Source organism: Eptatretus burgeri, chromosome 8 (assembly GCF_056783735.1).
Source record: "Eptatretus burgeri isolate ZD-2024b chromosome 8, Ebu_testis_v1, whole genome shotgun sequence".
NCBI lineage: Eukaryota > Metazoa > Chordata > Myxini > Myxiniformes > Myxinidae > Eptatretus > Eptatretus burgeri.
The window spans coordinates 61835303-61862385 of NC_140968.1; the positions used below are offsets into that span (position 1 = coordinate 61835303).

General features: G+C 43.2%; 1 long non-coding RNA gene across 2 annotated transcripts in view; it reads right to left on the reverse strand.

Moving 5' to 3' along the window:
- Positions 1-27083, reverse strand: part of LOC147021856 (uncharacterized) — a 49758-nt gene that overhangs the window by 19489 nt on the left and 3186 nt on the right. Inside the window, exon 3 of one of the 2 annotated variants that reach the window (XR_015060968.1) lies at positions 5192-5291. The exons of the other annotated variant lie outside the window; for it this stretch is intronic. This is a non-coding gene — a long non-coding RNA (uncharacterized LOC147021856). Of the gene's footprint in view, positions 1-5191; positions 5292-27083 lie in introns of those variants that run through there. 2 annotated transcript variants of the gene reach the window in all.

The window sequence follows — 27083 nt, forward strand, 5'->3', positions numbered from 1 at the left end:
GGGACAAATCGCAGAGAGAGCAGGGGGGCAAGGCTGGAGAGGAGTCGGTAGAAGACAGAAAGACCACCGACCAACCTGCGGTGATTGAGTGAGAGGCCCAAAGACTCAGCTTCATTGCGGGAGATGCCGATGATCTTAAATGCCCTGGTTTCGACAGCGTTAAGCCGAGAAAGGTGGGAGGCAGGAGCACCAGCCCAGAGGGGAGAGCAGTACTCCATCAGGCTACGGACAAAAGCTTTGTAAGTGGTCAGGAGCTCAAGAGGGCCGAGGAAGGACTTAGCACAACGGAGGATTCCCAGTCGGCGACTGGCTTTTGAGGCGAGGTTGGAAATGTGACTTTCCCAGGAAAGGTCATGGCAGATAGTGAGACCTAGAAGCTTGAAAGAAAAGACTTCTTCCAGAGGATTGTTGAGAAAGTGGATGGGGGGGTTTTGTAAGCGGTCCTTTCGAAGAGACATAGTGAGAGTGTGAGATTTGTCTGGATTGAAAGACATGTTCCACGTGTTGGACCAGTTTGTGATTTTATCCAGATCTGCAGTGAGCGAAGAAGCTGCTGCTTGCTGGTCTGAGGGATGACAGATGGTACGGCAGAGGGTGGAGTCGTCGGCAAAGAGAAATAGAGGATTTTCCAGAGAGTCCGAGAGATCATTGATGAAAACCAGAAAAAGAACAGGGCCCAGAACGCTACCTTGAGGAACTCCAACTCGTCTTTTCTTTAATTGAATCTCCATCTTGCTTCACGTAAAGGGTTGGTAGTGGGCTTAATACGCCCGATAATTAATCGGAACCGTCGAGGCCGACGATAACACCGCTCGGTTATCCCGATCGTACGGAACGGGTCACTTAAGCGGCCCGTGTCCGGGGTCGACCTGCGGCGAGGTGCGATCACCCAGTCTACCCTCCGCGTGGGTACTTAGGTAGGTCGAGTTTGGCGAACAACCCTATCCCACGCGGGTGGCCGATTGGCACGATCGTGGTGAGGCCGAAAGGCCCACCCGTGACTAGCTCCCGGCGTTAGTCCGAGAGGGTCACGACAGAATTGTCCGTCCGGTGGGCGACGTGCCGCGATTCGAGTCACGTGGCCGTTCGCACGCCGACGGGTGCGAATTCGCAACAATATTGTTCCAGATTCCAGGGTGGTCGGGATCATGAGAGGCTTTCTCAAATCCACTATCTGGCCAATGACCATGGAAGTCCAACGGACCGCAGATAATTTTGCAGTGCGGCGGGTAACAAGGCAACCACGGATGCCGTCTTCGATGTTTAATTGGGGTAGGGTCCAGCCCCTGAATCTGCTTTAACTTTACAGCAAATTAAACCCCCCAGATGGAGTTCCGTGCTCTCAATGTCCCATGATGATTGATCAAACGGCCGACCGACCGATTCCTTTAGTGGAAACGTTGGCTAATGGCTATCAGAATGAAATAGTGGGGGCGAACTCCCTGTTACCACACACACACACACACACACACACACACACACACACACACACACACACACACACACACACACACACACACACACACACACACACACACACACACACACACACACACACACACACACACACACCAATGCAAACGGAAAATCAGTTTTACCCATTTAACAAGAAGCATGTATTTTCAAGGCAGTGTCACACAACAGAAAGCCTTACTCCAAGCACAGAAGCTCTTCATTTACAGTTATTTGTCACAGGTCTATAAAACAGGTGCTTCAGTCATTCCGGGGAAACGAGGTAATGAAGAAGAATAGAGAGAAAAGTTTGAGGCATATTGTCGGCCTCTTGCTCACCGAATGTAAGCTGGTGGGCTTACTGAGGTCCCAACAAAAGAGGGAGGAGGAGAAGAAAGAAGAGGAGAGTATATGGTGGGATGTGACTTATGAGGAGAGGTGCATGTGGTGACTGCAGTTGGCTTCGAGGAAACGGCATGAGGTGTGAGTCAGTCTGCTCTTAAAAGAACAGTTGGCACTTGCTGATAGCTCCATGCGTCCAAAGTGAGTGATGTAGATTTAGGGAAACCAAGAGACAAATAGCGCGAGTCAGTGTGTATGGAACTATCTGCTGGCTGAGCTTGTTCACTGCAAGGAACTGCTCTCCTCACGCTCTGTCAACAACCCTCTGCTATGCTGTGGTTACCAGCTCATTCTCGTACCACCAGTCTGTTCACGAGATCCCCACACGTGTCAGCTCTCGTTCTGAGCTCAAGCCCGGGTTTTCTTTTTTAATCAGCCATGGGGCGGCGTGGCGTTGCGTTTGTGCAGCTTCCCGAGGATTGTGGCGTTGCTGTTAGGTTTCTGCCAGGGCTTTGCCTTCCCATTGGCCCGCCCTGTCTCCAGGCGACATTCATTGGCTGTCGCAGTTCGACAGCATGGCCGGTGACCAAACAGGGCATTGGGCATTGAAGTCATTGTTGGGGGTTCAGGCAGCTGCTGCTGTGCCAAGCTGCATGGTATGGAGACACCCCATGTAGTTCAGTTTCCATGCAATGTGATGATGCTTCTTTGGTAGATCTCTGGCTTTGTAATGTGGTGTGAAGTGTGTTGTGCAAAGTATGTATGGATGCGCTGCAGTGGTGTGGAGAGAGAGAGAGGAGAGAGAGAGAGAGAGAGAGAGAGAGAGAGAGAGAGAGAGAGAGAGAGAGAGAGAGAGAGAGAGAGAGAGAGAGAGAGAGAGAGAGAGAGAGAGAGGCAGACAGACAGACAGACAGACAGACAGACAGACAGACAGACAGACAGACAGACAGACAGACAGACAGACAGACAGACAGACAGACAGACAGACAGACAGACAGACAGACAGACAGACATATTAGATAGGGAAGAGAAGAGTCACAATGGGATTCACTTATTTTAGAAACACAATGCATATGCCCTTTCCATTGATATGAGGGAGTTTGGGGGGATGGGTGGATGCTGGGGAAGAGGCGTGGATCCAATTTAGCTACACAATATACTACGGAGATAACTACATTAGGTTTCACTGTGTATTGTATATGCTTCTACGGCGTCTCTGAAAACCATCACACTATCATCTCCACTATCTCTTCAACTATAAATGGACGAGGTGTGTGTGTTTTTTGTGGAGTTGTACTGGAGCTTTTTAATGTGGAATGTGATCCAACAAGGTGATTGTCATGATCTCCTGAGTTGATTCGGCGAAATAACTTCAAAGAATGTGAAAGTATTCCCATGTTTTAAACGTACGCCATATTAAGGTGTGTGCAGCAGCTTAATAGGTCCTTCCATGGCATGGTGTTCAAATTTACATGATAAATAACAAATTAATGATAACATTGTAACAAAGCATATATTAATGCTAATAAAATTAACAACAATAATACTAGTATCACTTGGCAATGATAACAACGAATGTATCATCCCACGCTGGTACAAAGCACATCTGGGCTTGATGAAAAGACAACTAATGCTCAAGCAGTCCAGCAATTTTTAAATTATTATTTCAAAAAATATGCCACACCTCCATTGTCGCAATTGTTAACAGCATATTTAGAACAAAATGGTGGTTTCATTAAACATGAAGAGCAGACATTAAAAAAAACAGAATAAAGAAAAAAAAAGGATAGAGACACTTTGAAATTTAAAGTTATTATGTTGATGAATGACAATCTTTCATTGAGTCAGCCTTCATGCTTATTGTTCTTAATCATTATCTTAATGCTCCGGATGTACTCCCCGATTGGATTTGGCCTTGCCTTTCCACTAAGTACACTTTAATTGGCCTACAGGGAACTGCTTATGTTCTCTTAATAGGCCGTGCTTGTTCATCAGGGAAGCTTGTAGAGTGCATGTGCAAGGAGAGGCACAGCAGATGATTCACAAACTGAGCTTCTTGGATGCATGCGCAGCAGCAGCATCAACAGAGGCTTCGTTATATTTGGACAAAATCAGCTCATCTGTTGTTTACATGTAAACATTGTTGTGAATTGAAGTAATACATCAGCTGAACAACCCAGGTGTAAACATTTGGATGCATACTATTGTCACCCTTACCAACACCGTGGCAAGGCAAGCAAAAAAACAACCTTGCAATCAGTCATTTCCATGTTACAATACAATTGGAGTTTATATTTGGCAAACTGCAATTTGCATCAATTCTGTTTTCATCATGCAATTGGTGCTGCAGAAATATGGTATACGTCTTGTAATGGGACAAGTTATCCAATCTCTGCATGATATAATGAAAGCAGAAGTCACAGTTGAGGGAAACAGATCACAAAATTTGTCAAGAAAGGTTTGCACCAAGGCTGGACCATCAACACAACAATTTTCAACCATTATTCCAAAGTGATGATTGAGAGCTGGAGGAAATGCTGTCAAACCTTCAGGGGGAAGATGTACTGCATACAAATGCAGTGGCAGATTCATAGGTGAAAGGACTAGAAGACCTGCAACACTTACAGTGACTGAATTTCTGTTTGCTGATGAGGCAGTTGCAGTTGGTACCAACAGATTGTGGAGAGAGCAGGGTATTCACTTGATGAGGTGACATCAGAGTGAGGGTTATTGATGAGCATGCCAAAAAGGAAGGTAATGGTAGCACGAGTGAAATTTCAGGATCAGGAGGATGTGCAGCTATTGTACATCAGAGGGGAAGCCATCAAAGTTGTGACTTACTTAGGATACCTCAGGGAAATATTGAAATTGAATGTTGGTATCACAAAGAATGTATATGACAAGATTTGCCTGTACCTCGTGTATGCTTAGAGCCCTTTGCAGACCTGTGTTCAGAGACATTGATATTTCTTTGAAGACAAAAAGACTAGTTTACTGTGCCATTGTACTTCACGTGCTCCTCCATTGGGTTGAGGCATGGTCCAATGAGAGATATCTCCAAGAAGATTAAGATCTTCCACAACAAGCACATTAGGTTTCAGTGAGGCTCAATAACGGGCATGGCAAAATGGTATACAAGTGGGGAGACCGTTTTAGATGGAGGAATTACTCAATAATATTATTGCAGCGAGACAAAATCTTGCTCAGATGGAACACAACGCAATCTCTAAGATTACTTGGATGTTTACGCTGTTGGTACATGGAACTAAGCTGAGATGGAGACAAAGTGAATCAATACCTGAAAAAGTTTAACATTGATGAAGGCAGTTGGTTTCATGCAGTGGAAGATGGAGATTCTTGAAGAGAGAAATGAAAAGGAGGGGTTGATGCCTTTGCCGACACCACAAAGAGAGTGGAAATGGACACAGCAAACTGAAATGCTGCTATTCATGCTTTTGCCAGCAAGAACAGACATCAAGTGCTCTTTCCAATTTCACCTGTGATACACGTCAGAGATGCTTCAGAAAAAGACAAGTCATTTCAAAGCATACAAGTCTGAAGACGACGATGGTTCACGAGCGGTATTTGACGATGTAGATTGTTTCAGAAGTCAAGGATGAGACAATGTGATTAATGTTTGACCAAGTTATAAAAATGATCAACATGATGTGTTACGAGTGACAGGTTATTTGCTGCAAAATGTCGAAAACCCAGTTTCGTTCAACAACTTTCAAAATTTGACCTTTGTATAACCTTTAAAGGTCACAGAACAATGTTGTGGACATTAAAATAAGGAAACAGGATACGTGCTATAGCTTATTGGAGTTAGTTTGTCGAAGTAGGTCAAAAACCCGGTTTGATTCCCACAACTTTGAAAATTTGACCTTTGTGAACTTTAAAGGTCAAAGGTCAAGGATTATGACCTTTGTTGCAAAACTTCTTCTGGAACATTCCAGGAACAATATAATGTCATATAGGCTTTATGGCATTTCGCACTCCTCGCATTATCCATTCTATGATGAAATCAGCATAAAAACAAACTTGAAGGGGGCGCCATGGGCAAGGTGTTCAAGAAAGAGCAAAATGGTTTCAAGACTTCAGGTGGGGAATGACCTGAAGATTATGCAAAAAAAATATTGTCATCCTAGCTCTCAAAGTTTGGGCGGTCGTATAATTTTTCTGTCAAAATTCGCAATTTTCTAAGTTCGTGACCTTGTGACCTTGACCTTGGGATGAAAATTAAAAATCGAGCTCTGTGGGGCTATGCATGTGCCATTGGGCTAACCAAATACCGAAACCCCTGCCAGATTCGACAAACCCCTCGGAGAAGAAAATTTTTTACGTCAAAATTCGCAATTTTCTAAGTTTGTGACCTTGTGACCTTGACCTTGGGATGAAAATGAAAAATCGAGCTCTGTGGGGCTATGCAGGTGCCATTGGGCTAACCAAATACCAAAACCCCTGTCAGATTCGACAAACCCCCGAGGAGAAGATGCAAATTGAAATCGGCTACCCCCTAAAAAGACGTGTTTTTTGGGCGTCGCACTGCCGATAATGGGTGCACCATGCCCATTTTCAGGAAAACACAACGAGATCATGATATAAACCTCCCACCAAAATTTTATCAGGATCGGATCAAAACCCACGGAGCTATGCTCGGGACAGACAGACAGACACACAACAATAACTAATATAGTGGTCACTTATTTTTTCGTGAAAATATTTTTTCACTCTTTTCGTGAACCAAAAATGCCTGAAAGCACGTTAATGACAAGATAAGCCGACTAACTAGTTCAGTCTGCACTTTGTAATGGGCATCTGCAGGATGGCCTTCTTTCAAAGTCCAAAGTGTGTGTCTGTGTCTGCACTTGCATCATCTGTATCAGGGTTTGAGTTGAATTTTTTTTATCATTGTGGTGCTCCCGCTTCTCAGCATTGCATTCCAAATCTAACTGTGGTGGTAACCAACATTGCTCTGCAAGATGTGCTTTACAAAAGGATAAGCGAAGGGTTTATCACATAAGCATATGCATTTGTTCCTTGTGTTGACTATATTGGATAAGACCAGACGACTTGAGACTGGACAAGCTGCATTTGCAATGCACCAACCTCGTAGGTCAGATTGGGTAAGACACTTTCTACTAGTGCTGGGCTGATATCGGAATCGGTAATCAGCACAGGTCAATATCGGAAATTTTTTGTTAATAGGCATCAGCCGATTGGAGTCGGTGTGAGTGCCGATTACCGATTACAGTGCTGTATACAACCCAAAAATCTTGAGTAGCCTTCACCTTTGTTTAGGGTGAATTTCAATAACAAATGTTAAAAAAAACAACGTTGCATTATAGACGTTTCAAGGATATGCACATAAATATTATTCTTTATAAACATCTGGCAATCGTTGTGTGATGAGTAGAAAAAATTGGTTCGGTAATTTGGAAAACAAATTAATACAGCAAACTGTTCGGAAATCGGGTGTTATCAAATTTATTTTGCTTTGAAACTTACAAAGAGAAACATAACCTTTCTAAAGCACACCCGGTTCATATAAAATAACCAATTGCTTTAGAAACAGCTGCAAGGAGAAAGGAAAACACGATCGCTCGTGCACTGCTAAAGTTTAAAGTTAAAACCTACTGCATGCACATACAGTAGGTTTCAACTTCAAACCTCAGTAGTGCTTTCTGGCCATACCGAAGTGCATCAAAGCATCAGTTAAAGTTTTTTTTCACATTTAAATGGCAGACCGACAGCATTCTGGGCCCCCGAGCAAAAGGGGGAAAATTTCACATGCAGTCCCGAACAGCCCCACTTTATAACATGTTAACTTATAGAAATGTTATAAGTGCATCCTGCATTTCCGGTTAATGGTGTGCTTCGCACGGAAATACTTGTCACCCATTTCCACCAGCGTACCGAGTGAAAGATTGTTCACTGCTGCTTGTACAACATATGACAACAAAAGGAACTGTCTTTCATCTGACAGGCAGAGAAACTCATCTTTCCCAAAACTAATCTGAACTTTGTGGACTTTAAATATTAAAACTCTTAAATATGGCATTTTCCTTATTTTTTAACTCTGCGATTGTGCGATTTTAACTCTGCAATTCTGGACTCTGCGAAGGTAATTGTTGGTCTCCCGCTGAACTCGTTAATTCACCTGGTGAGTATCCCCACTCGTGCACTGATTATCACCATTTATATCACTGAGTCAACGGGCCGATCAATTTACTTACTGTATGAACGATTTTTCGGAACGGAATCCCTTTGTAATCCAGGGACTCCCTGCACTGCATTTTGTGTCATACTTGTTTTTCACACGACCAGACAAGTATGAAACGCTTCATTTTATATCCGCCAATAGCTTATCGAATGAGCACGTGATAGCTCATTATTTGTTTAGAAATGACAGGATGCTGTGCCATTCGATGCACCAATTGATTAGAGAAGGGATTTAAATTGTATCGATTCACAGCCACTCAATAATGTCAATCCTGGCCATGGCACCGATACGGAAAGGTATCCACTTCGTGTGTGCACAATGCACTGGGATGTTTTTATTTACCAATTTATAACACTGGGAAACAGCAAAAATAAAACTTTTTGTCTGATACTAAGGGAAATGCAGATGTTCTTGGCTAAATCTGGACTGCTGATTTCAAATAGGTAGTGAGAATTTAGCCAGCATATCAGGTTTTAAAAATATGTACATGTATTAATGATACCCAGCATGCAAAAGTAGATACTTTATTATTGCAGATCGCCACATTGTGCATCTAATATCAGTACTTAGTAATTAATTTCACATCATATTTCGAAAACAATGATTGATCTCTGTGTATAATGTGTAGCATACAAACTAAGAGCATAAACGAGTTGCAGAAAAAGAAGTTGATAAAACATTAGAACATAGCAATCTTGGGAAGGGTGTAAACTTGATTGGGAAATGTGCCCCATTGTGAGTGATTCAGAAAATAATTTCAAGTTTACACTCTTCCTTTAAATATAGGTAGCGTAGACACTGTTCAGACGTGTTCAGAAGTGTGTGAGACACTTGCTCTTGCACTTATGTGTGGAATTGATCTCCCGTTGTCGGAACCAGCAGTAATCACCCATCATGTTTGGGTTGAACCAGTCTTAATACCTATTTTCCATGACCGAAATGTCTTGGTGGAACCTTTCGCCATGCTCATCGCTTACCTCACCCAGATTAGGTGGGAAGAAATCAAGATGGGAATGCAAGAAGTGCACTTTAAGAGACATCCTACAGCCCATTCGCTGATAGGCCTTCAGCATGTTGTCCACTAATTCCGCATACTGTTCAGCTCTATGGTTCCCAAGAAAGTTCTCCACAACTAACATAAATGCTTCCCATGCTTCAAACTCAAGTGGGTTCAGTATATTTTTGAACTCTGGATCACACATCAGTTCTCAGATTTAGGGCTTGGTCAGCTTGGTCAGTTTTCATCAATTTTTAATAATTTAAAGTGCATTCTAAAGCTCTTTTTTGAGAAATAATATTTTACAACAGTTATTTTGCTATAATTGAAACCAAAAATACAAAAAATAATAATTTATGATGACTCAAAATCACCCATCGGAGGAAGCTACTGTAATTGGACTATATGGATAACTCAAAATTCTTACGTGTTGAGAAAATTCTGACTTCAAACTTTGAATCAGCATCTTTGGTTTCGTCTATAACATATGTTTCCACCTCAGTAGCAAAGTCGTTATTGTCCAGTGAAATTGGCATCAGAATTGGTATCAGCTCATTATTATAAATTTTTTAAAAAGAAGATTTTTTAGGTCACATTGAACGGAGTTCTGGGGGGTTTATGGGATGGCTCGTAGTCTGTCTGTCTGTCTGTCCATACACAAATACTTGCAACAACTCTGAAACTCAAAACTGAAACGCATATGATTTCGATGAAACTTTGCCACAAAGTTCATCACAGTGTATGTACCAAAGTTTGTTCATGAAGGTTGTTGTCAAGTTTCATCAAAATTGTTTGTGTAGTTTCGGAGAAGAGAGCAAATACCTATTTTGGGGGGTTCAAACCCCACCCCCCTATTAGACCCCTATAATGAGAATAGATTTGATATGGTCGATATACTTTGGTCCATCATGGGTGATGAATGTTGTGCTCATGTTTCATCGAAATCGTGTGTGTAGTTTCGGAGGAGACACAAATACATATTTTGGGGTTTGGGAGAACCACCTCATGTTGATCTGTGTGATATACTGTCCAGCTAACAATGATGACACTCTATACCTTGATTTAATCGAACATGGATCAACTCAAAATATCCCATCCTGACACACTTTCTTATCTGCAGCAATTTCCAATGTCACAATATCAGCTGCCTGGGGGTTAGATTGGCAACAACCAGCCATGACATTGCAGCAAAGGCCTTCGTGACTTTTTTTTTTGTATACCTTGTCGAGGCTCGTATGAGAGGTAACACACAACACACAGCAAGGGGGGGGGGGGATGAGATAAGAGGGGAGGGAGAGGGGAGGACAAAACCGTGGGGAACAGAGACATTAGGATACCTGTGGAAGGGAGAGGGATGGGGCGGGGAACATGGGATATACATGATGGACATTACAGGGACTTTCAGGAAGGAAAGCAGTGAATTTGAAGGAGGTGGGTTTGGATGGATTAACGGGGGTAGAAAAGATCAAGGATTTGGATGGGGGATGATAAGAGGTGATTGTGAAAAGCTGTTTTGAAGGCCTGGAGGGAAGAATAGGATTGAACAGAGTGAGGGAGTTTATTCCAAAGGCGGGAAAAAAGAGGAAAGAAAGAGCGAAGATGAGCAGTGATTCGTGATTTTGGTAGTTTTACCAGAAGGGAGTTGTTGGCGGACCTTGGTTCCCTGCAGAAATATGGTGGGAACAAATCGCAGACACAGCAGGGGGGGGGGGCGAGACCAGAGAGGAGACGGTAGAAGACAGAAAGACCACCAACCTGCTAGTGAGAGAGTGAGAGGCCCAAAGACTCAGCCTCATTGCGGGAGATGCCAATGATCCGAAATGCCTTGGTTTCCACAGCGTGAAGCCGAGAAAGGTAGGAGGCAGGAGCACCAGCCCAGAGGGGAGAGCAGTACTCCATCAGGCTGTAGTCGACTCCATCAGTCGAAAGCTTTGTATATGATCAGGATCTCAGGTGGGCCGAGGAAGGACTTTGCATGATGGAGGATTCCCAGTCGGCGACTGGCTTTGGAGGCGGGGTTTGAAATGTAGCTTTCCCAGGAAAGATCATGGCAGTTAGTGAGACCCAGAAGCTTTAAAGAAAGGACTTCCCGAGGATTGTTGAGAAAGTGGATGGGGATATTTTCCAAATGGTCCTTTCGGAGAGACATAGTGAAAGTGTGAGATTTGTCTGGATTGAAAGACATGTTCCACGTGTTGGACCAATTTGTGATTTTACCCAGATCTGCAGTGAGCAAAGAAGCTGCTGCTTGCTGGTCTGAGGGATGGATGACAGATGGTACAGCAGAGGGTGGAGTCATCAGCAAAGGGATAAAGAGGATTTTCCAGAGAGTCAGAGAGATCATTGATGAAAACCAGAAAAAGAACAGGGCCCAGAACGCTACCTTGAGGAACTCCAGCCTGGACAGGAAGAGGGGATGAAAGAACTCCATTTAGGGCCACACGTTGACTGCGACAGGAGAGGAAGTCTGCGAGCCATGAGTGGAGATTGCTTTGGATACCATAGGAAGATAGTTTGGTGAGCATGGCAGGGTGTCAGACCATATCGAAAGCTCGCAATATATCTTGGGATATGGTTCTGATCTCATGTCTGACATTGAGGACCTCCATCCATTGTTGGGAGAGCAGAAGCAGCATATCTAGGGTGGAGTGACCTGGTCTGAAACCAAATTGATGATCGGAAATCAGGCCATTGGAGAAGAGGAAGGATTTAATGTCTGAAGTAATGATCGATTCCATAACCTTGCTGATGATTGGGAGAAGGCTGATTGGTCTGTTGTTGCAGGGATCCATTTTTGCACCTTTTTATGAAATTGGTACAACAGATTGGTTATTCCCAGTGTTTGTCCACAAATGTCTCATTAATCCTATTGATTCCTGATGCATTTACATAACACCACTTGGGCTGGCAGGATAGCTTTGAGGTGTACATCCATACCTTTGAGTTGTTCAGCCTGCATTTGAATCTCGGCCCAGCTATATCCTCTCATCTTGGTGCTCTCATGCAAGGTGAGGCATCAATGTCTGCCATCCCTTGGATGGATGTTGAGCCAGAGAACCCATGTACCAGCACTGGTTTTTGGTGAATGTTAAAGATCCCACAATATATAATCTTTTACCTCTGTCGCCCCTCTTCACAGGCTTTTAAACGACTTCCATTTCATTATTACAGTTACCCACAATGTTATCACTATGTGCAGATATTGAAGTGCAGAGCAAGCTGAACACTTTCCCAATCTCTATTTTAATGACATTTCCATCAGGATGTATAGTAACCTTTACCTAATTGCTAATTAATGTACTGAATGTACTTATTCTCGTAATGGTGCCCCACTCAGTATTGAAGTTCAATTAACTTTCATCATATTATTATGGAATGACAACACATAAAGTGCAAGATTAATGTCAATTGTGGGGTTGCAGCAAGCCTTTAAAAGTATCGCAAAGGAATTAATTCAATTATAGAATGTTTGGCTTGGACAAGGGAATTCCGCAGAATTACATATGTGTCTTGACAAACAAAAATTCTCACCCACAATTAACAACTCTGTGATCATCGAATTGTTGTTCTCTAACAGCATATAACACTTGGATTGCAAGATGCCATTGATCACTGTTAAATATGGTGTTGTTGCTACAGAACCACTATCCCTCTGCACCCTCTCCCCCCCCACCCCTCCCCCACCCAACTATTCTTTCACGACAATCTTCCAGACATTTGTTTGGCCTGTCATGTAAAGACGTGGCTCAGGACAATTTTATTTGCAACAATATTAGTTCTTTACATGTAGAACAGGTCCCGAATAGCAAGGGTGAAAGCAGTCAATAGTCATGGTTGTTAATTTACAAAGGACTGCTAAGATGGCAGTTCCACCATGACTGGAATAAACAACTTAAAAACGAGAATCAATTATATTCGACTTTGAAACACAAATTTTCAGAATACCAACAAAGGATTTTTTTTTTTTTGGAAAGAAGATAAAAGATAATAGGAAGTATCGACTCGTCAATGGTTTGCAAAATTTTGATCGCAATGAATAAAGCTTACTTGCAATAGTCAACATAAGGACAAAAAAATACACCATTATCTGTGCGATTCAATTATCCGTTCAATGAACTTGCATTGGTACAATAGATTAGTTATTCCCATTATTTGTCCACAAATGTCTCATTAATCCTATTGATTACTCATGCATTTACACAACACCACTTGGGCTGGCAAGATAGCTTTGAGGTGTGCATCCATACCTTTGAGTTGTTCAGCCTGGGTTTGAATCTCGGCCCAGCTATAAACTGTCATCTTGGTGCTTCTCATGGAGGGTGAGGCATCATTGTGTCTGCTGTTCCTTGGATGCATGTTAAGCCAGAGAACCCATGTACCAGCACTGGTTTTTGGTGAATGTTAAAGATCCCACATTGTCTTTTGCAAATGGTTGGTGACATATAGCCGGATCACTTAACATATTCCAAATTCCTGCTAAAAAATAAGTCATCTGGTCTTCTTGGAGGCTCCTTGCCACCAGGTTACACTGAGTGTGGTTATTGTGTCGGCTGCAGCTCCTGCAATTTATACAAATTCATGCACCCAGGTGTTCACGTCACATGTGAACAGCCATATTTGGCAACAGATGACCTCCATTAATACACAATGATGTTTGATCATTGACTTTTGCCAAATTATGATTTGCAATATTTTATAGAAAATGCTAATGTACCAGAAGCATTCAAAAATTATTTATTTTTGTTTTTTGTTATATTTCTTTTCTTCCTGTTAAACAAATAACTGCATTTTCTTGCATGAGCATTTGAAAAACATGCATAGTACATAGAAAATATATTAAAAAATAAATACGAACAAACAAGAGAGTTCATAGGACACAGTACCCCACACAGGCACACTGTCTTGAGAAACAAGGACATGGGCGGGTTCTAGGAGCAGTTAATTTTATTGGTCGTGATGATACAAAATGCTGTAATATTTTGTCCAAGTACTGCTAAATGGAAGGGTTTTTGAAAGTGCCAATAAAGCGATTTGTGTTCAACAGTGTTGAAGTATCTTATAATAATGTAGCAAACGTATATGGTTATGTACTAGTATGTATGTATTTTTGTGACCAAAACATCTTCAAATTTTCTTTCACAAATTCCACCATGTTGTTTATATGTATATAAAAGGTAACCTAAGAAATACATTTGTGACTTACCTGCATTCATCAGTGCTAATTGTTTTGTTACTTTGACTTGATTAATCGAGATCGAGATATGGTAAATGAAACAAGATAAAGAGCAATCAGAGATTGGAAACCCTCACCAGGACTTCTTTTGACTGGTGTATTTTTATAGGTTTTATGGTAAATCCAATTTGGCTGCTAAACCATGTGACCAATGACATCATATGTGTGAACCTTTTGTTCCTCATGGACAGGCAGTCATACATGTAAAGTTTTGCCTCGATCTGTTCAGCCACTTCAGAGAAGACGATTTTTGAAGGGTTTTTTTTTAACAATATGGCTGCCGAAACACGTGACCGATGACCATGAATTTTTTTCTGTGAACTATTTTATCCTGAGATGACCCTCCAAAATTTTCATACTGATTGGATGTGGCGTTCTACATCTACAATTATGACATCATAACGAGGGCACCTATGATGTCATTAAAAAATCACACTCATTCCACATAAGGAGTACTTACTATTTGCCAAGTTTCAATTTTTTCCTTGGTGCAGTTTCAGAGATTTTGGTCCAAAGTTTTTCCGTTTTTCTAATATGGCTGCCACACCACGTGCAATGTGACGTCATAATTATCATTAAAACATTCTGCACAAGTAGTCACATCAATGGTGAAAATTTCGACTTAATCTGACAAGTGGTTGCAGAGAAAAATACAAAAGTTCTGTGCGGACAAACAGACAGACAGACAGACAGACAAACAAACAAACGGACCTAAATGCAATACCCTCTCCGAATCCTTCCGCAAGGGTAAATATGATGTAAAAACCAGGGGGGAGTCCAAGGGAAGCGGTGTATTGGGTGCACGTCTGCTCTGTAAGGCTGGCAGTTAAACTTTCCCATCCAGTTTTTACCTCCACCACCGAAGGTGAAGGAGGTTATGTTTTCACCCCTTTCTGTCTGTTTGTTTGTTTGTGTGCAAAATATTTCAGAAAGTTGTGGACGGATCCAGATGAAATTTTGTGTAGAGGTTAGGTGTGTGACAAGGGCAAATTGATTCAATTTTGGTGAAGATCCGAATCTGGATCTTGATACGGAGATTATTTAACTTTTAAAGTGATTCTTCACCATTGAGAGATTGGGACAAAAACGACATGGTCCTGTATAGCATATTTCAAAAATGTAATGGACCTGATATGGTCCAACCTGACAGATCTCTCAATTCAGGCTGCTGCTGATAAACCAGACATCATCTGTTTAACAGAATCCTTCTTTGCACAGGACATCACTGACTCCCTAATGTTGCTCCCTGGCAAATTTCTCCTCTCCGAATCCTTCCGCAAGGGTAAATATGATGTAAAAACCAGGGGGGAGTCCAAGGGAAGCAGTGTATTGGGTGCCGAGTCTATCAGCCTATCACTTTGCTATTTCAGACAGGTCAGTGGTCTGTCTTCTTCCGCCTCCTTTCTGGTCTTGACCTTCTGCCTTTTCCATGTTTGCCCCCCCCTGCCCCCCAGGTATCTGCAGGGCACACGGGGTCCACCAGTAACCCCCTTCTGTTAAACGTGAAATCATCTCATTCCAGGATCACTGCTCACCTCCACTTATTTGTTCCTCTTTTTTCCCCACATGTGGAACCACTTTCCACATTCTCTTCACTCTCATTCTTCCCTCCAGATCATCAAGACAGCTGTTCACCACCCCCTCAGATCATCCCCAATCCAAAACCATAATCCTTTCTCCACCTGTTAAACCCTCCCCTCAAATTTGGCTTCTGTATGCATCTTACCCACCCAATATATTCTCCACTGTCCCTCTTACCAGCGCAACCTTACCCACACATCCCTCGTTTGTCCATCTTCCTTTGTTTTCTCCCCCATCCCTGCTGTCAGCATTCCTTTTGTTATGTTGTGTCCTGATCCAATTTGTGTTCTGGCTCTTCCATGAGCCTTGACTCTATACAAAAAAATTAAATAATTTATCCACTATAATTTTGCTTGAAATCTCATATGCACACTTTATTACCACACTGGTGCAGTGGACACACTGGTACAGTCACTTCTTTTGTTAGTCTCGCCCCGAAGGAGTTGTGAGACTATTGCAACGTGTGTGTGTGTGTGTGTGTGTGTGTGTGTGTGTGTGTGTGTGTGTGTGTGTGTGTGTGTGTGTGTGTGTGTGTGTGTGTGTGTGTGTGTGTGTGTGTGTGTGTGTGTGTGTGTGTGTGTGTGTGTGAGTGAGATAGAATTGTTCGAAATAGTTATGAATGAAAAAAGAGATGTGTATGATGATGACATTTGCTTTAGTGATGCTTCTCCCACTGATTTGTCATTATCTTTTGGTGGAAAATCTACTGTTCTGTTTCTTCAATATTTATATGTTTCTTATGTATTAATTTGATTGTTGTGTACTTGTGAAATGTATGGGTTGACTGCCTGGACACAACTGAGGCTGTGGATCTACTGATGTAGGTAATCTAATGATGTGGATCCATGACCTAGGATGTGGATCCGTGACCGAGGTTGTGGATTCACTGTTTGGAGAGGGTCTAGGCTGAAACGATCAAAACCTCGAGGAAGAACGGTGCTCAGCTCATGATCCATGCGGTCGGGAAAATGGGTGGATGTGTTTGTTTTTTGTTCGTGTGTGTGTGTGTGTGTGTGTGTGTGTGTGTGTGTGTGTGTGTGTGTGTGTGTGCATCTATACATCTTTGCTTGTGTTTTAGTTTTTGTTTATTTTGTGGTGTGTGGTGTGGTGTGTGCTGGTTACAAGTCCAATCCTTTCTCAGGGTGGTAACTGGGTGAACAGCGGTGTATCCATCACCTGCCAGCTAATAGGGCTGTGGCATCATCATGCTCGAGGATTATAATGAACCCAGGCCCAAGGTGCCAGGTAATGCCATCTGAATGTTCCCATGAGTGCTCACCTTTGGAGAGCTTCCAGCATCTCAAGTAAAGATGAAGTCTCCACAGAGAGCAAAGCAAAGCAAGACAAGGGCTGAGGGAACTGTGTCGACCACAACACCACTTGAACTCTTTAGCTTTGCTCCCTCTGTCAGAGGTGGAGTGATTGAATTAGGCAGAGAATGACAGGTATGGGTATGGTTGTACCATTGTTGTTTTTACAATGCGCACATGAAGCGAAAAGCTCTGCCCGTCTACAAACGTCAGTTTATGATCGAGGAAAACTTCATTTGAATTGAATATTATATTTTGAACACAAATGAGAACACAAATCAGAAAGCGAACCTCTAGTTTAGCTGTACTTTGCTTCCAAATTTGTCCCGATTGCACATGCGCAGAGAGGAGTGAGATAATTTTATTACTCTATCTGCCTGCCTGGCAGTCAAACAAAAATGAAAATCATTCCAAACAGGAAACTCGTAACTGTTTTTCAGGACGTCAAAAAGGACACAAACAAAAGGCACAGTTAACTTATTTAACGTACTGTTGCGGACCTGGGGTCGGGCGAAGACCACGAGGGGTTCCCACTTGACTCACCGGAATTGCAGGCCGTCACACATGAATAACTTTGTGACACGGCGGGCCACAAATCGACCGCGAACACCAATAACTCGACCCCTGACTTAGGGTCCTCCATCGAATACCGTTTACCTAAAGGTTACATGATCAAATTACCAGGGACATGCCCTCGGTACACACTTGTTTAAACTGAATCACCTTACCAGATCAGATGCAGCCGAGTGGAATTGCAGATTATTGGGGAAACAGATTATTGGGGAATAACGTCCCAGCTAAACTTGGGTACGGGCCATGCTGGTCCAATGAAAGAAAACATGAAAACGAGCTGGGAATGTTTCTATACAACATATTTATTTACAACCAAACGAGGAATGGTATGTGGCACAGTGAATGGGGGTTATATTTTATGTACAATAAGGGATAGCAAGGAATTTGTGGGGTGTGGCAAAAGACAACTTCAAAAAGCGGACACAGAGCAGGATTATCTCAACTGTCTTCTACAATCTTACTTACTCTAAGACAGGTGCCAGCACGCACGCACGCATGCACGCACGCACACACACACACATGAAAAGTTGGATAGCCAAGAAAGAGAGAGAGAAAGGTGATGATAAGTGCCCTCAAAATACCTGGCACAGTCGGTTGATTAACGTGGCCCAGGACGCTTCGGGAGGGGTAAGTGGGAAAGATACTGGTGACTACGGTGTGAGAGTGGGGGGTGCGTGGATACGATGTGAGGCATGTGCAGTGTCATGCCAGAAGAAAATGTGATTGCGTATCAGTAACACATTCTTCTTTGTTAATCCACAGTAGGCAGGATAGAGGGGTGTATATAGATAGAGAAGAATAGATGTGTGAGAAGGAAGATCCCTAACCTAACCATGTAAAGATCTGGATATGGAAGCGTGTACCTCCGTGGGACGCTCTGCCTGAGCATTCTCACCTCGTGATATGGTGCCATTATCTCCTCATTATTTATTTGCTGGGACTCGTGGCAACATGCGCTCTGCACTGGTCTGCCATCTGTGACCGGTGGTGAGTCCATCTGGCTTCGTGGGGGTGGCGGCTTGTCGACAGCATGGCAGGGAGTCCACTGTATGCTCTCAAAGAACGGCAGTCACGCATGGATAATGTTCTCGAAGTAGAAGCTCTCTTAACAGCTCAGTGCTGCTCTCTTTTATAAGCCCCAGTTGAGGGATGGGACGAGGACCGGAAAGTGATGCACAGTGGCCCAAATACCGCTCCTCTATTGGGCCACAGTGGCTCTAGCCACACCCCGCCAGGCTCCAGGATTAGAAAGCGGCTCAGATGCCCACCAGCTTTGGCATGGTTTGGAGCACCCGGCTTAACATGACAAGCATGCTCCTCGAGCTGGCACCCTGGCCTCAAATGTGCACTGAGTGTGATTTGTATGTGGAATGGTAGTGGACTTTCTCCACTACCCACGGACTTCTTCACGAGCCACAATGCACATTCGGGACTCGAACCATATTTCTGGATCGCCATTCCTGCGACCCCTCCTCTTTGCTTATGGTCTTGCCATGGTTTGATGATGGGATGAGGGCTGTAATAATTCTGGACGCTCACCCGGGATGTTACCGGTGAGATGAGGTGGAGAATATAGTGTCTGTTGCATGGTCGAGTGCCGTGCAGTGCTAAGAACAATGGCCGATGCCATGCGGTGCTCGAAATAGAGTGGTGAATTGTAATGATGCAGAGGTACGAGGGGGTGCGGGAGTATTTTTCCCTTGTGCGGGAGGCGTTTGTGGTCAAAGTGGTGAGATTTGGTGAGTGAGGTGAGGAGTAAGGTGAGATGCCAGTTGTGAATTGGCACACAGATTTGAATGGAAAATAGCACGCAAATTCCCGGAGAAGGTTGTCATGTGTGCAACGGTGATGATCCGAGCCACGGGAGGCATCATGGTGCGCCTATTGAACAATTGTCTGTTGAATGGCGTATGTGCTTGCATGCTTGTCATGTATTGTGGCTAAAAGGAAAGGGTTCGAGTCGATGTCAGAGAATGGATCAGAGATATTTATTAGACTTTAATATGAGTCCCATGCAACGCAATTCATCCAGTTTACCCACTATACATGAGGGGAAGGACTAATTACACGAATACTGATGAAATAACTTCCTGGGTATCACTGTGTGTTGGGTGCCATTGCCTTTGAGGCATGCTGTTTTGCAGAACCGCAACAGTACTAACCCTTACGAGGATATCCTCATCACATAATAACATCTGGGCAATCTGTGGTTGTTCGGAGCACCCTCCCCCCCAAGGAAATTTATTTTTAGAAAAAAAATGTTCTCATCTTTTTTTGCAATAACATGATGTACATATCAAATTGAAACCCTTGGCAATATTGTAACACTAAAACTAGATTAATCTATTAACGGTTCTTATTATTTTTTTGAAAAAAACAAGAAAAAATTGTTAATTTTTTTTTGAAAACATATTGTTATGGTTTTGAAACTTACCACAGGGGGAGAGCATACATAGACATGTAGGTGACCCGAGGATCAGTTATTTCATTAGTCTTCGTGTGGATAGTCCTTGGCCCATTGTCAAAGGGATGTTTGGGTGGCATGCATTGGCTGGGCTGTATTTTTCCAGTGCAATGTCTCTCCCCCCCCCCACTCCCCCTCTGTTATTTTCAATCTTTCTTCCTTCACACCGTCGTTCTGTTCAATCCCTCTGTTACTTTCAATCTTCCCTCCTTTACCACATTGGCCCATTTCAACAGTCCACCAATAATCTCCGCTCCATCAAACATCCTCTTAACAGTCCCTCCTTCACCCCATCGGTCTTCCCTTCAATCCTGTGGCTGTTTGGTCATCCCTCGTTCAGGCGGAATTCCTTTCTGTGTTTCCTCCATCCACGCATGGCTTAATAATCCAGTGGGTGCTCTTGCATGCATGTTCGTGATGCATCTCACATGCATGTTCATGACGCTTGGTGCTCGTCGTGGCCTATGAGGTGCGGCGCTTCTTGCAGGCGTAGTTCAGTGCATAACAGTGCGAGTGGGTGACTTGCAGATGCAGGTAGGGGGCTGGGAGCTCTCATCGCGGCTTTGGGCGCATAGAGGGTGGGGCAGGGGCTTCGTTGAAAGTTCCCTCTGAATGGCGTGGCAATTTTCACAAGTGACGTCGTGCACCTTCCCCCATCGGCTGTGGACCAATGAGAGGGGGAGAGGGCTTGTGGGAAGAGAGAAGAAGAAGTAGAAAGGGAGACGTGGAGGGACAGGTGAGCATGGACAAAAAGCGCTCCTGAGCAGATGGATCAGAAAGCAGAAAGGCTGAGACAAGAGAAAGGCAGAAAGCAGATGTAGAAGGCTGAAGAAGCAGAAGTGAACGTGACAAGCTTGCATGAGCAGAAGACTAAAAGACTGAGAAGGCTCAATTGGGAAGGAAAAAAAGCATGTGAGGCTAAACTAAAGGAAGGAAGGTATCACCAGCAGTTCATGTCAAGCTTCTGCGGAAAAAGAGCACTCCTTTCATGAGCGTCATTCTGCCCTCTCGATCCTGTCAGTCACGAAGGACAAGGAGGGTGAATGGTGGCACCTCATCATTGGAGGCCTGAGGAGGAAGAATCTGAGGCAGAGGAAGGCGAGTCGCACATCCAGCTCGCATATCTGGGACACCGGAGGGGGACTCACGTACTGGGTCTGGGCACGACGCGGCTGCATGTCCCCATCGCTTCACGTCGCCACTGCACATATTCCCCATCCATTAACCTCTGAATTATCTTGTATATTTGGGCTGTGTGAGGTGAAGGAGTGAATCAACGACTGCTTTCCTTTTCTCCATACGTTACTTTTATTATATTTTCAAGTCCTTGTTTTATTCTTCTCCCTTGAGTGAATGATGGCCTTTTGTGTAAGATTGAATAAGAATACGTGTTGTGGTGAAATCTGCTCTTATGTGCCTTTTTGCTTTCTTGCTTATCAATACTTGCTTATATATGATTGCTTACTTGTGTGTCTGCAATAAAGCTATTTGTTATTACCCAAACCAAAGGAGAGGGTAGCATTTGGGTCCGTTTGTTTGTTTTTTTGTCCGCACAGAACTTTTGTGTTTTTCTCTGCAACCACTTATTGGATTGAAACGAAAATTTCACCATTAGAGCGATTCCTCAGGTACGATGTTATAATGATAATTATGACGTCATATCTCACATGGTGTGACAGCCATGTTGGAAAAATGGGAAAAATTGGACATCTGTACCGCTGAAACCGCACCAAGGAAAAAAATTGAAACTTTGCACACAGCAAGGACTCCACATGGGGAATAAGTGTGATTTTTATGACATCATAGGTGCCTTCGTTACGACATCATAAATGCATATGTAGAACGCGACATCCAATCAGTATGAAAATTTTTGATGGTCATCTAGGAATAAAATGGTTCACAGAAAAAAATTTGATCATGTCATGAGTCACGAGATTGGGCAGCCACATTGTTTTTTTGTTTTTTTAACAAAAACCTTCAGAAATCTTCTTCTCTGAAGCGGCTGAACAGATCGAGGTAAAACTTTACAAGTACGACCGCCTATCCATAAGGAACAAAAGGACAACACACGTGATGTCATTGGTCACATGGTTTGGCAGCCATGTTGGTTTGACCCTAAAATCGATATAAAAAAAACTTTTTCTCCAGAACAGCGAGACAGATCGAGGGGAAACTTCACACAAATGTTCCCCAAGCCTTGGGTGTACAAGTTTGTTAAGGAAGAATGGAAAGGTCATATGGTTTGGCAGCCATATTGGATTGAAGAAAATATGAAATAATGTTTTCTCTGGAATTGCATAATCAATCCACACGAAACTTCACAATTATGATCTAGTAGTGATGGGGAATATAGATTTTAAAGTTCAACCTGATCGGACACATGGTCGAGCAGCTCGAATTATTTTTTTGTTGATTTGGGATCATTTTTTTTGTTTTTTTTTAAAGGCTCACTTGGCTATGCCTGGATGGGTTTGAGGGTAGAGGAGTAGCAGCTGAAATGCAAGTCCTATCCAGGTTCCTCCTGATGACTTCATCTTTGCTTTTGCTTGTTTCGGTTCCTTCTGATGACGCCATTGCAGGACTGCACCTATTTGGTCTTCCATTTGATTTGAACTTATTTTAATCCCATTGTAAATTCAATTGAATAATAATGAAAAACGTCATGCATCAGGGTCAGGTGTCCAATCAAAGTAGGGTTGCATCAAAGCAGGACATCTTGGTACCCGGTCATCACTGTCAGCAGTTATAAAGTGGCAGTTCTAATTATGTCTCATTAATTATGCACCACACCATATACAAACACCACACAAAATACACCACACAAAACAACACAAACACCACACAAAACAAGTTCTGGCGAGGGTCTGCAATCTCTGATTGCTCTTTATAGTTTCCAATTTGTCTCGGTTGTCTTTTCCTTTATTGGTCCGATGCAGTGCACAAGTAATGTTAGATGGGAAGTTCTACCCCTATAATTTGTTTTGTTAGCCAGAGCACACTCACTGTAATGCTCAGCAGTAATCCGAGTGTGCGCTGAAGACACGTGACCCCAATTAGCCGGCCCACGCAAAGTAGTGTAACGCTGCCAGGAGTGGCCGTGCCAATCGGCGTTCGTGGTTACCTATCAACCTGCCGGTGTGCGGAGTTATCTGTGCCCGGCGACCTCAGGACTGGCCATTCAGAAGGGACCCAAGGGCTTCCCATCGTGGCAGGCCTCGTACCCCGGATCTGCAACAATATGTTGGGCTCAAAATCCCAGGTTACCTTTTAAGGGTTAAATAAGGTGGTATAAAAGATGACTTCTGAAAAAAAGAAAGTTTTCTAAAACCTTTAAAACCCTTTTTTTAATTTCAATACACAGTAATGATTTACAGTACACTAGCGTGGTAGCCTGGCGTTGGCTTGGCGGTTAGGGTGGTGGCTTGGGATCCAAGGGTCCTGAGTTTGAGCCCCGTTGGCTGCTGAATTAACACCAGGGGGTTGATTCAGCCTGCCATCCTTGTGAGGTCCGTGAAATGAGCACCAGTGTACTGGTAATAGGGGCACTGCTGCATCAGTGGCATAGCCGCACCCCAAAACCAATGATGCAACCAGCAGCTAAAAAGTCTGTACACAAAGGGAACTAGTGTGGTGGATTTTGCCGGGCTGGGGAAAATCTAGGAGACTGCGGAGTTGGGGGAGGGAGTTGCGGTGCTGGGGCAAAGCTGAGGGGTGTTGGGCTGGGGAAATGTCGGGGCGTTGTGGGGCTGGGGTGAAGCTGGGAGGGGTGCTGTGGTGGTGTGGTTCTGGGGCAAAGTTTGTGTGAGGGGTGTGGGTTTTGGGGAGCTGTGAAGGTCAGGGCAGGGGTTAAGCTGGGAGCTGGAAAGAGAATTTGAGAGGTGAACGGGCATGGGAGAAACCATGAGGGTTGGGGGCTGGAGGGGAGACAAGAGGCAGGACGAGGAGTGTTTTTTTTTGTTTGTTAAATTTTTTTAATGTTATGAAGACCTTTTAAAGGAAGAAATGTTTTATTCAGTGAATATTCTTCTTGGGGATATTGAAAAGGAGAAGGGATATGGATGGAGAAGTAACTGCGCACAGGAGATTGATTTTGTTTTTATTCTGATGTTATTATTATGTTTTTTTTTTTTTGGAGTGAAGAAGAGTTTTTGTTGTTTGTATTTTTTGGAATGACGAGGGGAAAATGATTCCTCTCGAGGGAAAAATGATGAGGGGGGGGTGGAGAAGTTGAGGATAAGAAGTAACAATACCTGGGATTAAAGGAGTGAAATGGAGGCAGAAGCAACAACCCAACTTGCCCAGCACTTCAAGATTGATTTGCTTTCGAATTTAGCATTGAGACTTCACAAAGCAAACTGGAAAACTCACTCTTCTTCTGTGCAGTAGCAATGCTCAGGGAAGAGCAAGGTATATCTGAACAGTGGGACAAATATCAAGAAAATTAACCGAGAGGAGAAGAGAAAACTGAGGAGGGGATCAGAAACTCTGAAACTAGCAAGTAAGATAAGCCGGGTGTTGGCTTAGTGGTTAGGGTGGTGGCTTGGGATCCCAGGGTCCTGAGTTCAAGCCCCGTTGGTCGCTGAATTAAAAAATACACCAGGAGGTTGACTTAGCCTGTCATCCTTCTGAGGTCGGCAAAATGAGCACCAGTGTACTGGTAAAGGGGACACTACATCAGTGGCATAGCCGCATCCCAACCAATGATGCAACCAGCAGCCACAGGCTGCACTCGATAGAGAGAGAGCAAGTAAGATGGTTTGGTTAAATAACATTATTGGCGGTAAGAAAGATCATGGGACAGATTTGGGGATGAGAAGAGATGGCAGTACACTGCTTGACTGAAGTGCTGGAGAATATATGGGAAGTGGTTCCATATATGGGAGAAGCAAGCAATAAACGAGTTGAGGTGAGCAGTCAGTCTGGATTTTGGAAGTTTACCGAGGAGGGGATTACTGAAATAACAATACCTCCTTGAGGAGACAAGTAGAGTCAGAGGACTGAGAGAGCAGAAGGAGCAACACCAGATAATAGACATAAGAAAACAGACCACAGATCCGGGCCTGCGATGTGAGAGCAAAAGACCTTGTGCTTTGGCCTCATCATGGGAGATTCCAATAATGTTGACAGCTTTATATTCCACAGAATCCTAGAGATAAAGATGTGATGCTGGAGCACCAGCCCATATCAGAGAGAAGTACTCTATTGAGCTGTGGATACGGCCTTGTAAGCTGTGAGCAGTTCTGATTTCCAAGGAAAGACTTGAATTGGCAGAGGATGAACACTCAGTCTGTGCTTTGCTTTGGAGGCCTGCTTTGCTTTGTCATTGGCCCAGGATAGTTAATGGCTGATGGCGAGGCCTCGACGTTCAAGAGACTGAACCTCTTCCAGTGGATGACCAAGTAAACAAATAGGTGCATTCATTTGATGATCTTTCCGGTGAAATAGGGCGAGACAGATTTTCCAGTACAAAGAGAGACAAAGATATAGAGAAATATGCCCTTACATTTGTGGTGACTTTTGAATAATTTACTTAATCAGTAAAATCGATTGTATATCCTGGAAAAGTCCAAAGCAGCAGGATGAAGCCAGATGCAATTGCCGGACTTATCGCTCCAAAGAGAGTGATTATTTCCGTGGTGTCCCACCGGCTCACAGTACAAAATTGCAGAGATCAACTTGACAGTATTACCAAAATCTCTCTGACACAAAAAAATTCAAGGATGTTTGGATGAAATGAAATGCTCCCTTGGCATAAAATCTAGTGACAAAGCAAAATTACCTCCATTCCCTTTGCACAAATGGCTAACAACATCGGCAAAATGCAATAATGAAGTTTTGATTGTTTAATATGCAAATCAGCGAGCACATTCCCATGTAGACCACAGCAGTCTTAGCAAACTGGTAAAATGCTTACTTCACATGATCATATTCACTTCAACCAGAAAATGACAATTTGTAAATCTAGTCTTTAGCGAGATGCCAGGTTTGGAAGGAGGCATTATGCAAATTCTCCTGACAACATTGACATTAGCAGAGCTTAAATGTAATATATTATCCTAAATGGGAAATGCTAACATTTAATTTTTTTACCATCAATGTCTGCATTTAATTGGCCCTGCTCAGGATATGGACGGCAAAATATTTCACATGCCTTACAATAACTAGCCTTCAAATAACATTAACTACTCCTACGGATAGTTCAAGGGGTTACTTGTATGCATTCAGTTAAACATAATTGATTCATCAAATGTTCCTGCAGAAATGTGGCATTAAGAAAAACTGCATTTTCATCCAACCTAATAATCTGCAACACATACTGCAAAGAGATGGCGGTTCAGGCACATGACAAGGCCGGTGTTGTGGAGATTCTGGTAAAGATGTGTGGAAAATTAATGATCTTTCAGTTTATTTAGAGGAGAGTAGAGGCTATAATCACATGTTAGGACATATCTGTGGAAACCTGCCTGTGTCTGAGAAATGCTCTTTTGGGGTCAACCCCTGACTTGTTCAAATTTGAATCGAACAGCTGTTTTCGAGCAATCCCAGGAGAGGGCACTGTATCGTGGAGTGTATATTTTTGAGAGGTTATTAAGCTGGATGTCCCTTCTGCAATCTTATGGAAAAAACAGATTCTTTGAGAGCTGCCGATCACAAGAACACTGTGGCTTAAAATCTGGCCATTGTGGTTGAACAATGTGAGCCAATAAATAATCGGATATTGAAGTTAAGCAAATATAACACTTAATAATTGTTGATTGGTGTCACGTGTAAAAAGTAAACTTGGGAAAGTAAAACTACATGGACATAGCATGGACTTGTTGGATCAAATTAAAATTTCTGTCGCAGTTGTGTACGTTTTTGAAGATGAAAAGACCCATTTCAGACTACATACTGTATATTGAGTTTAA